Raw genomic sequence first — 16,116 nt, 5'->3', positions numbered from 1 at the left:
TGTGTGTGTGTGTGTGTGTGTGTGTGTGTGTGTGTGTGTGTGTGTGTGTGTGTGTGTGTGTGTGTGTGTGTGTGTGTGTGTGGTGTTTTTTTTTACATGAGTATAGCTTTATAGATACTTTAATGTTATTTTAATTTATATTCATGCTCGATCAATTTTTAATTTAAAAATTGGAACGAGGTATGAGTTACACAACCACAAATGACCTGTCAAGTGTGAAATATTTCACTTGATTGTATATACGTTGTTTAGAAATATCTTTTTTCAAAAATATTTTTGTATATCATACTTTTACAAATGATACTGTGGTATTCAATGTAAAGATCTATTACCACAAAGAAAGTTTTTAAGTCCTTTCACTGCATTCACTAGTGTTTCTAAAGAATGAAGGAACATGTTAAGTTCTTTCCTCTAAGAGAAATCCACGTCACTGTTTGTGAAGGTCATATATGTTTGTACAAGCACATCGTCATCACGGCAAAACCTATCTCAGTCATATAATAAAAAAAGTCGGTAATGGACGATATATTTTACATAGCCATGTACTACGCAATTCTGGTCACAATGTCCTCGCAAGAGACATGAGATGTTGCTCAACTGCTTTCTTTTTTTTTATTTAGTTTAAAATGTCATGGCCTGGTCATAAATTATTCTCTATCGGTTTCTGTGTAAATCTGTTAACAGTCAATCAACAATTATTTGCAGCTTTCTTCATAAGCCTCGCACACTGCTACTGCGCCAATACGTGCGCGGCGGATTATGGGAACGCTCTCAAAACATTTGAAGTTACAGCGCAGATCTGCCCGTGTGTTACTTCACTATTACTATTACTATTACTATTACAAATATAAAGCATAAAAGAAATATTTTACTATGTTAACACATCTCAGTTCATTGGTTTACTATTTATTTGAGTTTATACATATACATAATTTGTGAATCATTCATTTTAAGTTTGCTGGACTTTTGCTGAGGGGGGGGGGGAACTAAAACGCACTCATTTCATAAAACATTCCAACTGCCTCTACTTCATTATTAATTAAAAATGGCAGAAATTGCTTAAAGTGTTTAATCATTTTACTGAATTAGTGCTGCAATTTTTAACTTAAAATGCTTTCTTACACTTTGACTAAAATGCGATTAGTCCACAGAATATAAAAAGAAATAAATACTTTTCTTTCAGCATAATGAAGACTTTTCTAAACTGTATCGCGCAAACGTGCCAGGTAGATGTCTCGATATATTACCCACAGTTGGAGAATGATATGAAGGCTGCTGGCGTTTATTGTGGTAAGTAGATAATGTGCATATGTACTGATATTAAACAGCATTTCATCGCAACAACGTGTACTCTTATTTTCTTTAGAAATGGAGCTAAAATCTAAGAAACCCCCAGAATTAAACCCACGATTAATGGGACGTTTCCTGTCATCACCTGCAAGTAGTAAACATTATCCTACATTAACGTTTGAGAAAACAATATATGTCACATACTACCTGCACAGAATTTATGCTTATACACTATTCCTGACTAGATTTGTGTGTGTGAGACAGAAAGAGCTGAAAGTATATCCTGGTATATAAAAATATTTCCTTTAAAAATCTATAAAATACTTCTTTAAAACATATACAATTTAATATACATGTACAAATATTTCTTTAAGCAATGCATAAAATATTTCCTGTAATAATGTATAGTATTTTGTTACTGTTACTGTTGCTTCTTGTATTTCTTCACAGCCTAACGTTTTTTATGGACCACTTGTAGAACTATTGTAATATATTGATTCATGGATTTTACAAACGAAACCTAAATAAATGAAACTTAATTATCTTATTATAATTAACTATATCATTTGTCGCTGCTCACTTTCCTTATGTACAAGCTCATCAAGATGGTGGTGAATTACCATGAAAGTGGATATTACTTGTCGTAGTTCATTTTCCTTATTTACAAGATAATCAAGATGCTGGTGAATTGTCATGAAAGTTTATATTATTTGTTGCAAGATTTTAACGCCGCCTCAAGGTCTGTGTCCCTCAGCCTCCTCACTGTGTGTGGTTCCGCGCTGCTGACTGCTTACAGAATCTTCAGCATGTGATCCTCTCAGTCTGTGTGACAAAACAGTGAACTATTTTATCATTTCTGTAACATTATCTAGCCTCGCATATTAGGTTTGTCAGCTAGCATATTTCTTGCGTGAATAGTCCTCATGCACAACTTTGTTGGTTCTACTTTAGTTCCCTTGTCATCTAGATGGGTAGCCTGAATTCTAATGAGCAATTTTTAACCATTGACATCTGAAAAAGAATGTGACAGTCACAAATGCGAGAAATAGTTAAGCTAACTGTTTTACTTTATGCTTCCATGAAGAAAGAACTTGCCATGACTGAATGTACTGCCTTGTATATCTCAATTATTTTGTTTTATTTCTTCGCTTACATTTGATGACTCACGAGGTGAGTTTATACGTAAAATAACCATTTTGGTGTTTGGTAATGGAGTCTCCCTAGTGCCATGCTGCTCACTGCTTACAGAACCTTCAACATCAAGTCCTGTCTACCTGTATGGCAACAATGAACTTGCTGTGGGCTGTACTATTATTTTCTGTCATTGTAAATGCCACTTACACCTTGGCTGTTTCTCAAGTTGTCAACAAATACATTTAATAAAGTATTTCTCTTGCACGTTATTTTGTTTCTCGCTTAGCATTCTTTGTATTTTTAATAATAATAATAATAGCAACAATAATAATAATAATAGCAATAGCAATAATAATAGCAATAATAATAATAGAAATAATAATAGTAATAATAATTTTAAAATGCAAAATTTGTAAAGCGCGTACTGACACTCCTAAGGAGCATTCACTTAACGCTTAAGAACAAGAACGAAACATGGACAGGATACGAGGGGCAGTAAACAAACAAATAACATATGAGCTATAAAAGAATAAACAACCGTACTATACGAAAAATAAAATCAAATACACAAAACACAAAGAGGAATCAAATAACAAATACAAGAGCTGAAGCAACTTTTCTCTCTAGGCCAAAACTAAACTTTATTGTCTATTATTTTACTTTCGTCATCGAAGAATGCATAATTGGAATTTCTTTGTACAGTTGGTTTTTCCCCAAGTTGATGTACTAGCTGTTCAGCCACCAAAATAAAAAATTTTTACCGATTCGTTTAAACCATTTCCCATACTAAACATTTGTCGAAGTAGGGTTAAGGTTGTATTCTTCACATAAATTAGTTGTGCAAGAGCTGCGTTGTTACTAAAATAAATGTTGTACTTGATTAGATGTTTACTTTGGGGCTTGTTAGTGCAAAAATTATAGTTTATTTTATGTGTAGCATTATTTACATGATGTAATCCAAAGTCACAATTCATTCATTCACTTACCTGGAAAAGTCTGTGAGTCGATTGAACTCAGTAGACTAACACAAAGGTGACAATGACAATGACAACGAGAATGACAATGACTACAACAACGACAAGTGTAGACGGCCGGTAGTTCAGCGTTGTTGTTAGTTTTTAGTTTTGGCGGGGCCAGCGGATGATTGTTTTTGGCATGATCTGCTGAGGCATGGCGAAAGGGGATGCTCTGCAGTGATTGGCTAGGATTAAAACTAATGACCCCGACAGTATCGGAGGATCGCGAAGTTTACCCCGTCCCAGAGGTATATAAGGACAGAGATGAGGCGAAACGAAAGAAAAGACGTCGGCGGATCAGAGAGAGCACAGACAGGCGACAGTAGGGGGACAGGCTGACTTTTAGTGCCTCTGGCGATGTGACGCAGCCGTGGCCATTGTACTAGCCTGTGTAATAAAGGGTTACACTTCTGCTGACGGTTCCTGCTTTTGTTTGAGTGCTGGGCGTGTGTTGTCGTCCCCATACAACCCCCCACCACTCGGTTACACAACGACAGCGACAACGACAATATCATAAAGGTGACGGATACCAGGAACACCCAGACCTCAACTTGACAGAGACCCCGCAAGCCCTCGTACTGCGGAAGAAGACAGCCATTGCAGATCCAACCCAAGTGTGGATGCTTAGAACAGACCACCTATACACACCTGTACACATCTTGCAGACCTGCCCTGTTCGCAAAGCAGAGACTTGGATGAAGAGATTGTTCAGGCTGGTGGAGACTTTCATGACTGAAACTAAAACATAAAGCCAATACATTTTAAAGCAGCATTTTAAAAATGACATTTGAATCATTTCACTTTAACAGCCGTTTCGCAATTATTAATTATCTCAGACATTCTATGATACTGAATGGCACAGAAATAATACTCTTTAGCCTGAAATCTATTAAATCTGCTTACACTGGTTGGGTCAAAATTCCCGATTCTTTGTGTATTTTCTTTTGCGTGATTTATTTTTACTTCTCTTTTTTCTTCTTTCTTCTAAAGTTTTTATCGCCCAAGTGGTGGTGTCTTAGAGTGTTCTGTGTCTGTTTTTTTTTTTTTTTTTATTTAATGGCTATATAAGCCCAGGGGCATTTTTAGCCATAACCTCACAATCACAAAAAACACAATGACAACTCCATCGCAGCAACAAACTCACTACAGGTGACAACAACATAGCAAACACATGTAAATAGTCACATGGCACCACGTATAAATACATACAGATCATCCAAACAATGAAAACACCTTTGAACAAATTTGCTCAAGTCCACAAGCACACGCCTGGAACCAACACTCATCAGCTGCTGAAACCCAAATTCACCCACATGACATGCAAAACACACCGGAAGTAGCGTTCTCGCGAGGCAACCAAGAAATGGTGGGTACACGCAAACAAATAATGAAATTCATCGCCTACCTCATCTAGATTACACAGTGGACATGTTCTTAAATATCTCGGTATACCGCTATATCTTAATTGCTGAATAGGGAGTTTATGACAGCTTAGTCTAAATTTTATTAAGTTTAGTCTCAGAGCTGGTGGCAAGTCTATTAAATAGTTCTCGAAAATGAAATATTCTTTAAACATTCTGTAAGCGGTGCAAATCTCATTTGTATATATTTCTTGTTTCCATTTTGAATAATTGATCCTTTAGACGTTGCATTACAATGTTTTTAAAATTACAGGGAGAAAAACTACAGCCAAATTCCAAAAAGTGGAAAAACCTAAGGAATCTAATAATGAACGTACATAGCTAACCCAGGAAGGTTTACATAGTGGGCTATCAGCTAGAGAATTGCACAGATGAAACAAGAGAACAGATAGTTTAGGGGTTCCAGAGTTATGTTCCATGTATAATCTATACCAAAACACAGTAACCTACACTTTGCAAAAATTGACACAGGAAAAGTGCCCAGTTCACCCAACACCATACATGTTGGCGTGCTAGTTTTCACATTTAATAACATTTTCAAAAATCTCAGTTGCATCCTATCACACATATCAAGAGATTCAAAAGCCCAAAATTTCACTTCCATACAACAAGATAGGTTTTATACAACTGTCAAATAGGTTAATTTGAGTGTCTAAAGGCAAGTCTAATTTTCTACATTTCTTAATCAATGAAAACATAGCTTTGTTTGCCAGTACACACTGTAATTTTATAGCTTTATTAAATTTGTTATTATAATTAAAAACTGTTCCTAGGTACTTATACTCCCATACCACTTCAATTGTTTTTCCATTGAAGGAAAGATGTGGAACTTTTCTAATCTTTCCACGTGAGAAGATCATAGTTTGTGTTTTTTCAGTATTTAGTTGAAGGCCATATTTTTTGCAGTAAACATTTAAAGCATCTAATGCTTTCTGCATATCGCTGGCAGTTTCAGCAAGTATAACAGTATCATCAGCATACAAAAGCAGGAATAAATACAGATAATGACCAGCATTGCAAAGATCATGTTCATTAGCTAGGGTGTGAGGTAATACAGACCATCAACATACTGAGAAAGAAATTCTTTTAAGTCATTTAAAAACAGTGAGAAAAGTACAGGCGACAGGTTTTCTCCCTGCCGTACTCCAACATTACAGGTGAAGAAAGAGGATAATCCATACTGTGTTTTAACACAGGACTTTGCCTTATGGTAAATATCTTTTATTATGTTTAACACTTTCCCTCCTATGCCATGGCTAATCAATTTTTCCCACAGTATATGCCTTTGTACATTGTCAAAGGCCTTCCTGTAATCAATGAAAGTGCATAGCAGTCTTTTCTTACACTTTAGATAAATATCAATTAAGCAATGTAATGCAAAAATATGGTCGACAGTGGAGTTATTTTTTCTGAAGCCTGCCTGTTCTTGTCCTAGTAGATTGTTGACTTCCAAAAAGGTGTATAACCTTGCGTTAATGATACTGGTAAATAACTTTCCAATGCAGCTCAATATGGTTATTCCTCTATAATTATCAACATTTAAAGTGTCACCTTTACCCTTATACAGCGGGCAGATTATTCCAATAGACCAAGCTTCTGGAACCTTACCAGACTGTAGAACAAGATTGAACAATGATGTTAATATGCTTACTAATTTTGGAGAAGAGGCTTTGAGAAATTCATTTAAAATCATATCAACTCCACAAGCCTTATTGTTTTTTAACCTACCAATACCTGATTGTACCTCGTCAGTAGATATCTCTTTATCCAATAAGTCATTAATAATTAAATCACCATTTATATCTAAGGGGCATGTATCAGGTAGGATATCCTCATCAGGAATGTTTCCTAGTTTTTCAAAATGGCACACAAATTCCTCGTGGGATGGTATATTGTCCACTATATTCCTATTTGTACCAGACGAGTTAAGAAGCTTCCAAAATGACTTGGGGTTTTTGCATCGCATAGTTCGTAGCTTCTTGTGTAAATGGCTTCTGTATTTTTCGTACTTCTTTCTTAAAGTAAATTTATAGTTTTTAAAAGCTTGTTTAATGTTATAATTAGTTCGCTTGGCTTTCCGGAGCTCTTTACGTTTTTGTCTACATTCATTATCAAACCAGGGTAGTTGCCCTTTATTATTAACTTTAATAGATTTCTTCTTATGCTGATGAGTATTTATCATACAAGACATTTCTGCAGCGGACAAAATTATATCAGTTAGTTTTTCAGACACTTCATTTACATTATCCTCTGTAACATCATGGACATTTTCCAATAGTTTATTTAATAAGACAGCTAACTCACAGACATGTTCCTCGTTGATACTATTAAAAAACATTGGAGAAAGTTCCTGCCTCCAGACTGGTCTACTTGAACCACATGGTATGCTTTCCTGGTCGTTTGGTTTATACTTAATATTCTTAACATTGTGATGATTGATATCAAAAATTAATGTCAGGTAGAGAGGGCTATGAACATCAGAAATACACCCATTAAATTCACCAATAGAAAACTCTGCTAAATATGGAAAAATATAAGGGGAGGCAATTGCATAATCAACTACACTCAGCCCTTTACATGTAAAATTGCCTACGTTATCATCCTTTCCGGCCCTGCCGTTTACAATCAATAAGCCTTGACTTATACAAAGTTCAAGCAAAGAATGTCCAAAATTGTTTACACCCTTGTCCCTAGAGTACCTTGATTTATTTATACCAAAAGTTTCCATCAGATCAGTGGTTGTAGCAGTAAGTGCATTGTCATCAACACCATTATCATCAGAGTTAATAAAATCTGGAATTGTTCCTGTCCTAGCATTGAAATCTCCAAATAGTAATACATATTCACTGTCCCAATTTGCTAATGTCTCTTCAATTTCTTGAAAAGCTAATCTGTTAGTATAAACTGAGTTTTCAGGTGGCACATACACTGCAGCACCAACAAGAGTTAGAGATTTCTCTTTACATGGAACACTTATTTCAAAAAACAAGCCGTTGTCTGCAACTGGGTGCTGTACAAGACGATAATACTTCAGAAGGTTAGCATCTATTCTACTGGTAAAGTCAACGTTCTCAACAATCTTAATGTGTCTCAACAACTCGTTACGAACAAGTAATGCTACACCTCCCGATCTGTATCTAAAACCTCTTCTGTTTTTCATGAAACATGTAAAACCAGCCAGGTCGACCTGATCAAAGTCGTCTAGTTTGGTTTCTAGAAGACAAGCAATGTCTATTTTAGAAATTACATCATATAATTCCGGAAACTTTTTCTTTGCGGTGAACCCACAAACATTCAGAGATAAAAAGGATAAAAGGGATAAAAGGGGGCGCTACTCTGTGGCTTGACCCCGGCTCACAATCATTCTCTACGTTTTTTGACGTGTTTGAATTCTACGGGAATTTCGCTTACTCCAGCTTGTGCATGAATGGTTATAAGTGTTACTTCAATACGTCTGACTGTGAGGAGCACCGTATTGCTGCGTGTGAGTGTCCCTGTACGGGAGAAATTTCTTTTACCAATACCGCGTCCATTTTGTGACCGTTGGTTAGATCTATAGATAGTCAGAAACGGACTGAAACGGACTACAGGTGCGGCCAATCGGGACTATCTGGCTGATAACACTTCCTTCAGTGACTGAGTATCGTCCCTACCAGGTAGATCTATTACAATCCCAATACCTAGTTGAATCGGCGATAGATCTGCCATGATCGTGCTATGAGCAGTGTACTCTGTACGTGTGTGCTGTACGGCAGACTTTCACACTTCGATGTGTTAGAGTGGCGCTGTCTTCATGCTGATCTACAGTCGGGACTTTCTGCTATCGCTGAGGCAGAAGGCCACACAGGCCCCTGTTGTGAATTTCAGTGACATTCCGACACAGGGCGGGCAAAGAAAAAAGAAACTGAGAGGATCTAGAGGAGGAGTCAGACACAGACTGAAGAGGAGAGGGTGCCGACATCCACTGCCAGCCATCACCCTGTCGAATGTGCGCTCTCTCCACAACAAACAGGATGAGCTCTCTGCGCTCATTAAATTCGATGGAGACTACCGACGCTGTGACCTCTTCTGTTTCACTGAAACATGGCTAACAGAGGAGGAGACATTCGGACTTGAAGGATACACAACGATTCGATTTGACAGGAATGCACAAGCGACAAACAAGCATGTAGGGGGAGGCTTGTGTATGCTTGCAAATGAGAAATGGGCCACGAACTACACAGTACGAGAACAGACTAGTACCCCCCATTATGAGATACTGACAGTGTCCTTCAGGCCGCATTATTTACCTCGTGAATTCGGCCAAATCACTGTGGTCCTCGTCTATGTGCCCGGCCCAGACTTCAACCTTGCAGCTGAGCACATTGCAGACACATATAATCGAGCGACAACAAGATCAGTTGATCAGCCTGTGTTTTTGCTCGGTGACTTCAACCGCTGTGATGTCTGTAAGCTGCTCCCCTGTCTCCATCAATACGTCACGTGTCCCACCCGCTCGACAGAACGCTAGACAGGTGTTTCGGTAATGTGCCGGCCGCTTATGTTTCCAAGTGCCGGCCGCCGCTGGGCAGATCGGACCACAACATTGTTCATCTGCTACCCACATACAGACAGCTCCTTAAACGTGAAAAGCCGACAACACTATGTATTAGGACCTGGACAAATGAAGCAACTGAGATGCTCAGAGACTGCCTAGAGGTCACTGACTGGGATCTGTTCTTCACTACTGTGGAGACGACCTGGACTGTCTGGCAGACACAATCACCTCTTACATCACCTTCTGTGAAGAGTCTGTCATCCCTACCAAGCAGATCTGCAGCTATCCAAATAACAAACCATGGCTAGGTAAAGGACTGAAGCACTGTCTCAATGAAAAGAAGATAGCTTTTATGCAAGGAGACAAACAGAAAGTGAAAGAAAAGGAGAAGGAGTTCAGGGCAAAGGCAAGAACGGCTAGGGTGGAATACAGAAAGAAGGTAGAAAAGCAATTAATTGAGGGCAACGCAAGAGATGCTTGGAAGGGCCTGGACACCATGATGGGTAGAGAACGCAAGACACAAAGAGTAAAGTGTGATGACCCAGTGTCATTTGTTAATGAGCTCAACACTTTCTACGCGCGGTTTGATGTGAGAGACTTCAGCAATGAAGCAGAAAATATCTGTTCTTCACTGTCGGCAGCCACTGTCACCATCTGTGAGGGAGATGTTGTCAGAATTCTCTCTCATGTGAACCCACGTAAAGCCCCTGGACCTGACCACGTGAGAGGCAAAAGTACTCAAAGAGTGTGCTAGTCAGCTGAGTGGTGTTTTTACCAGACTTTTTTCAGCTCTCCTTGACTCTCATAGTGTCCCCGCGTGTGGAGAACATCCACAATAATACCAGTGCCAAGAAGCCTCATGCTACCAACTTGAAAGACTTTCGACCTGTGGCTCTCACGTCTGTTGTGGCCAAATGTTTGGAGAGAGTTGTGGGAAGATTGTTAATCCCCACCATGGCTGATCGCCTGGATCCTTTGCAGTTTGCCTACAAAGCCACGCAGGGGGTGTCTGATGCAACTCTCACGCTTTTAAATACTATCCTACAACACTTGGACACTTCTGGCACCTATGTTCGGGTCCTGTTCATGGACTTTTCCAGCGCCTTCAACACGGTCCAGCCACACCTTCTTGTACAGCGCCTACTAGACCTGGATGTCAACACTGGCCTAGTTCTATGGATCAGATCATTCCTGAAGGACCGACCACAGAGGGTGGGTTTCAGAGTTCCACCGACAGGTACTTATAGGGTCCAGCAGCTCGTCTGACGGAGTTTAATTGTCAGTGGATGGAATGATTCTGTCAGATGAGCAGATCCTCAACACGGGTACCCCTCAGGGATGTGTGCTTTCCCCCATCCTGTTCTCTGTATATACAAATGGGATTAGTATTAACAGTGCTATTCTCAAACTTGTTAAATATGCAGATGACATGGCCCTTGTGGGCTGCCTGAAAGACGAGCAGTCCCTGTCACAGTACCTGGCCTGTGTGGGGGAGCTGGAGGAGTGGTTTGACCGCAGCTTTCTGGATCTGAACGTTGACAAAACGGAGGAGATGGCCTTTGGAAGAGCCTACGAAGGAAGAGATGGCACAACCCCTCTCTCCCCACCACTCCAAATCAAGGGACAGCAGGTGCAGAGGGCTGCTGTGTTTAGGTACCTTGGTACAGTGATCGACGGAAAGCTCTCATTTAGTGATCACGTGAACCAAGTGTACAAAAGGCCCAGCAACGGCTGTACTTCTGAGGAGACTTCGCAGCTTCGACGTCAGCTCTGGGGTGCTGGAGACTGTGTACAGGTCTCTTGTTGAGAGCATCCTCTCATTCAACATCGCTGCCTGGTATGGTCATCTACTAGTCAAAGACAAGGCAAGGCTGGCCAGAATCATCCACCAGGCAAATAAAATTATTGGTCAAGCACAGCTGCCACTTTCTGACTTGTACCTTCATGCAGTCAGAAGGATGGCACATAACATCATTTCGGACCTGAAACACCCTCTCCACACTAGCTTCCAGCTGTTTGCCCTCAGGCAGGCGCTATAAGGTACCACGCATAAGGAAAGCTGCCTACCAGAGGTCCTTCGTGCCAGCAGCCATCACCATCCTAAATAAAGGCACAAGGACTCAGGAGGAATCAAACAGAGACTGAAGAAGAGTGAGTGCTGACATCTATTGTCAGCCATCACCTCGTGTGTCATTCTTGTCAATGACATTTTCTGGACGCAGCCGCGGTAAAGTTGAAAGAAAAATGAACAATTAGCAAAATAAAACTGATCAATGCGTACGTGTCATCTACGGTGTCACCGATCACCGCAACTAAAAATATATCCATGGTATTCATATTGCCATGGCATAGCGTCGCACGAACTGTTTCATCCTACACTTTGTGCGAGTTTGTTGCCTGTCTCGCGGTAAGTCGCTGCGATCTGCGCGGTTCGACACGATAGGGACTCATTTCTGGTACTGTCATCTGACACCACAGACACTGTTACTTCTGGCACCACAGGCATTGTCACAAGAGTTCTGTGGTGATGGTTTGGAAGAGTAGCATACCACCCTGGCGTTTCCTCTTCACTGTCGTCATCCTGAAGGTATGGCGCCTCCCGCAGTTGAATGTCTTTATCTTGGAGTATGCCAAATGATCGTCTAGGTACACAAGAAGGACTGAAATTAAACAGTTCGGCATGGTGGTCTGCATTAACCTCTGGAAGTGGCTGGTGTGGACGTCAGACCCATTGGCATCCTGGAACGGCGTGTTGCCAGCGGCCCTAGCCAGTCCTTTTGTTGACAATGTTCTTCTCAAGATGAGCTTCATGCACGGCTGCCTGTACTGCCTGCGCCACATCTTTGGTAGAGTCCATTATCTGATCAAAGGACGTTCTTCCCTAGTAGAAGCGACACGCGCCTCCTGCGCTCACTTGTGACCACATCGACCAGGTCCTTGACCACCAGGATAGGAACGTCCTCAGACGCTGGCCGTAAACATGTCCACCACCGCCACTCCTGAGTTTGTTTAGCTGTAAGTCCTGTATGTGCCCTCGTGCCACTCGTCAGTGACCGTCGTTACCTCACTGCCGGTGTCGAGCAACGCATCACTCAACTGCCATAAATGACAACCTCCGCGCGTCGGACACTTTCCAGTCAGGCCAGCTACACTTTATTTCCCTGTCATCCTGTTACGAGATGACGGGGGCAGTCACTTTCCCTGACCGGTCGGCTGCAGTCCTCCGAGATGTGTCAATCGCCGCCACTTCGACGCTCTGCGCCGCTCTACCTCGCCTGCTTAAATTCTGGAGCTTCGCGGCGTATTCGTCGACCACCTCATCACGTTGCTGTGGCACTGATGTCGACATCCTTCCGTTCGCCGTACGCCTCCACTAGGACACCCAAGATCTTTCTCGGCGTATCTCTTGCGTCATGCGGAAGCATCAACACTCGACGTCTGGCAGGTCCCTCCAGCGAGCTCAAGATGTAACCACGAGCGCATTCTGACACATCGGGTTTATGGCGAGAGCTCACTCGACCTCTGTTTCAATCTCGTCGACACTCGTTGTCCACCGGCAACTACTGAAAGCGGACTAACTAGTATGCTCGTAGAGCCTCTGCCCACCCAACGGATAGCATCATGGCTCTCTATGTACTAATCTTCTGTCGTGGCTTCTGCCGTGATGAACAAATGTTTCTTTTTGTTCAGCAGTGCTTTTAGGCCCTTGGTCACCCAAGGTTTGTTGTTAGGATAAACATACACTGCCTTGATGGACTGGTGCAATCAACACTATTTTACTCCTCACTTTTACTCCTAACTGTTTGTTAAATGTCTGTATGGGTATGTGAGCAAAGACAAATTTCTGTCCTCCTGGGCAGACAATAAAGTCTGTTTTGATTTTGATTTTTGATTTTGATTTAAGAAGCGTAGGTGCATACTTGCCAGTTTCGTGCTGCTACAGTCATCATCTTTTAACCTGGCAGGAGATTCATAGCTAGTCATACTAGTCATACTAGTGTGTTTGGGCGAATTAGCATAAAGTATTGAAAAGTGCTGATCTGTATCGGGCAGTCGCAAGTGTTCATCACATTGTTGGGTAGCTGGTCGAGGAAGCACAGCGTTATGCCCCCTTGGGCCAGCCTATGCCTGTTGGCTTATCATAGGGGTTTCATCCTCACATCCACAAGAAGCACCCTCTTCGGATAGATACCCCAGGCCGAGAGACGCATAGTCGATGACTTTCACTCCAAGCTTAAAGAGATCGTCTGGTGTCTCTATTACTATTGGCTTTGGGCGATCTTCTGGGGCAGTCCTGGAGGGGATTTCTTCGTACACATAATCTTTCCGTCCACAGTCCATGCATGTAGCCCAGTCTCTTGACTTGCCCAAGAGTCGGGCACGTAGAGGGTGATATCATCATTATGAAAGTTTGCTCATAGCGGGTTTACCTTTTAGGTTCTTTTTCTTTGCTGATTTCGTTTCGTTTTCGCCTGGAAACAAACTTGACAACACCGGTCGAGTTCCTCTAGCATCTTCCCAGCGATGAGCCACAGCTATGTCGGCAAAGACAGACACAACTTACTCCGGCATCGTTGAAAACTTTGATAGCTTTTCGCTCCACCTCTTCCGTTGTCTCTCCCGCATCCTGTGGATACCAAAAACTCTCACAGACTTCTCGACGGCTGTACTGGTGCGTCTGTACATTTTCGTAAGTAAGTGACCGTACAGCAGCCAACAATTTTTCAGTTGCTGGCTGCTGTTGGGTCTGCAACAAGGCGACTCTGTGGAAGGGACTATCCAACTCAGCTGTCACACCTTTGATTACCTCCCCTACTACCACAGACAAAGCTGTCGCAAGTATAGCGGGATATTTTTCCGATTTGGGTCGCTTTCATCGCCGCTCACAGGTTTAAAATCGATAGCGTTTCATATCACCTTTGAAAGGATTTTGTCCTGCAAATGATGAAGGATTCACACCAAAGTGCTCTGTAGCTTGTAGCGTTGATGGCAGGCTGAAGACATAAATACTGTCAAACGCACAGAGGGTGGTGTAACAGACGATAATGATAATGAAGATGGTGATGGTGTCACAGGTTTTGTTTCAGTTTCTTTGAAGTTTCTTCTTCTTCTTCTGAACAGGGCGACGAAAACAAGCTCTTCTTCGCCTTGCCTCGGAAAGACATAGCAGATAAACCGTACCAACACTGAGCAAGGAGATCAACACAGCCTTGTGAAGCACAGAGGAATGCGACAGACAAAGTCGAATAATCCAAGTCAATCCACACAAACACATGAAAAAACATATATCCATTGAATCAATACAGTTAAACAGCAAACCCTCTCAGAAGATGTAAATACACAGCAATTAAGCAAAACAGGTAATTTCCATAGATCAGAAAATTTTCACGGGAGCTTTAAAACACGGTGTCACCTCCATGAACACAGCTCACCTCTGAAACACTTGTATGTGATTGTCCTGTACTAAAAGCACAAAATGAGTTTTACTTACTTTAAAGATAACATTAAGTGCGAAAATCTTCCGACGCAGCATGGTAAGAGACTTCACTATATCTTTCCTGGCAGGTTGTCCACCTCCGAAGACTTTCCTCTCTTCGTCTTTCGAATGGATTATTCGACCTCTTTCCGAAGGACTCGCAGTTTGTCCGGGTCTATGGCTGCTTTCTTGTTGTTGTTTTGTTTTGTTTTTTTATAATGTTCTGGTATGTCGGGAAAATGTAAAGGTCACTGAATTTATATATTAACAGGCAAGGTACAAAGGTAAAGGTATAAAATACAGTACGCATGGCTGTCGTGAACTCTGGGGAATGAGCACGTGGAGATGGTCAAAGGTTGCGATTGCCGTCTCCTCGGTCTGATCACACTCTCAATACCTCTACCAACCCACGCCGACATTTCATGCCCATACACTTACACTAAATTGCTAATTAAACTTTAATTAACTCGAGAACCCCCAGTACGCTTAACCCCGATTACAACAAAAGGCAATTTAGTGTTTTAATGAAAGTTATTAATCATCGAGAATATTCAAACATTTACCAAAAAATGATACAATTTCAAAATAAAAATTAAAAATATGGTCGTTTTGTAGGTGTCCCGTAGTATCTATCCCTAGTCCAGATATCGTGAGCCACTAAATATCTAACACTAACACTAATTAATAAACACCGCACTCTCACTTGTCCATACTTTTGATCACAATGATTAATAAAAACCCCGCTCTACCATGAAAGAAGAGCAAAAACCAAAACTCACAAAGTATACTAAAATAAGAATTTAAGCGGGATCCCAATACTTCCACTGTCATATTAGGGGATTTGATGATTGCTGGTCTGCACCAAACAGAAATGACAGTTAACAACAAACTCTATCAAGTATTGTCCCTCTCTGGCTTGACTTGAACCAAGCCATTGTCAGCTCTCCATGGCGCAGTACCACAATTGAGGAGATCTACTGCAGTAATACATCTTGGAATTAATAACTGCAAACTTGGACACAGCCTCAGCAACCAGATGTGGCGGATCCTCTTCTCAAGTAGCCGTCGCTGTTTCATAAAGGGCGAAGTTAAAGATATCGTCTATTCTACCCCATCCACATATCTCTGCTTGCCTCCTCATTGTCAACACCACCCCAGTCCCTCTCCTCTCGCCCACAGAACCCTAACCCACTCACTTTCATTCTACATAAAGTCCCTACATGAGCCACCCTCTCCCCAGTT

The 16,116-nt window shown here is 41.3% G+C and overlaps 1 long non-coding RNA gene across 1 annotated transcript; it reads left to right on the top strand.

The window, feature by feature from the left end:
- Positions 1-519: 519 nt before the first annotated feature.
- LOC112570225 lies at positions 520-2,684 on the top strand. Its single transcript, XR_003100605.1, has 3 exons — positions 520-805; positions 1,184-1,290; positions 2,011-2,684. It is a non-coding gene; the product is annotated as an uncharacterized LOC112570225 (long non-coding RNA).
- The last annotated feature ends 13,432 nt before the right edge of the window (positions 2,685-16,116 follow it).

Source organism: Pomacea canaliculata, linkage group LG1, assembly GCF_003073045.1.
Source record: "Pomacea canaliculata isolate SZHN2017 linkage group LG1, ASM307304v1, whole genome shotgun sequence".
Taxonomy (NCBI): Eukaryota; Metazoa; Mollusca; class Gastropoda; order Architaenioglossa; family Ampullariidae; genus Pomacea; species Pomacea canaliculata.
Note: the sequence above shows the minus strand (reverse complement) of the source record. Positions and strands in the feature narration are given on the sequence as shown.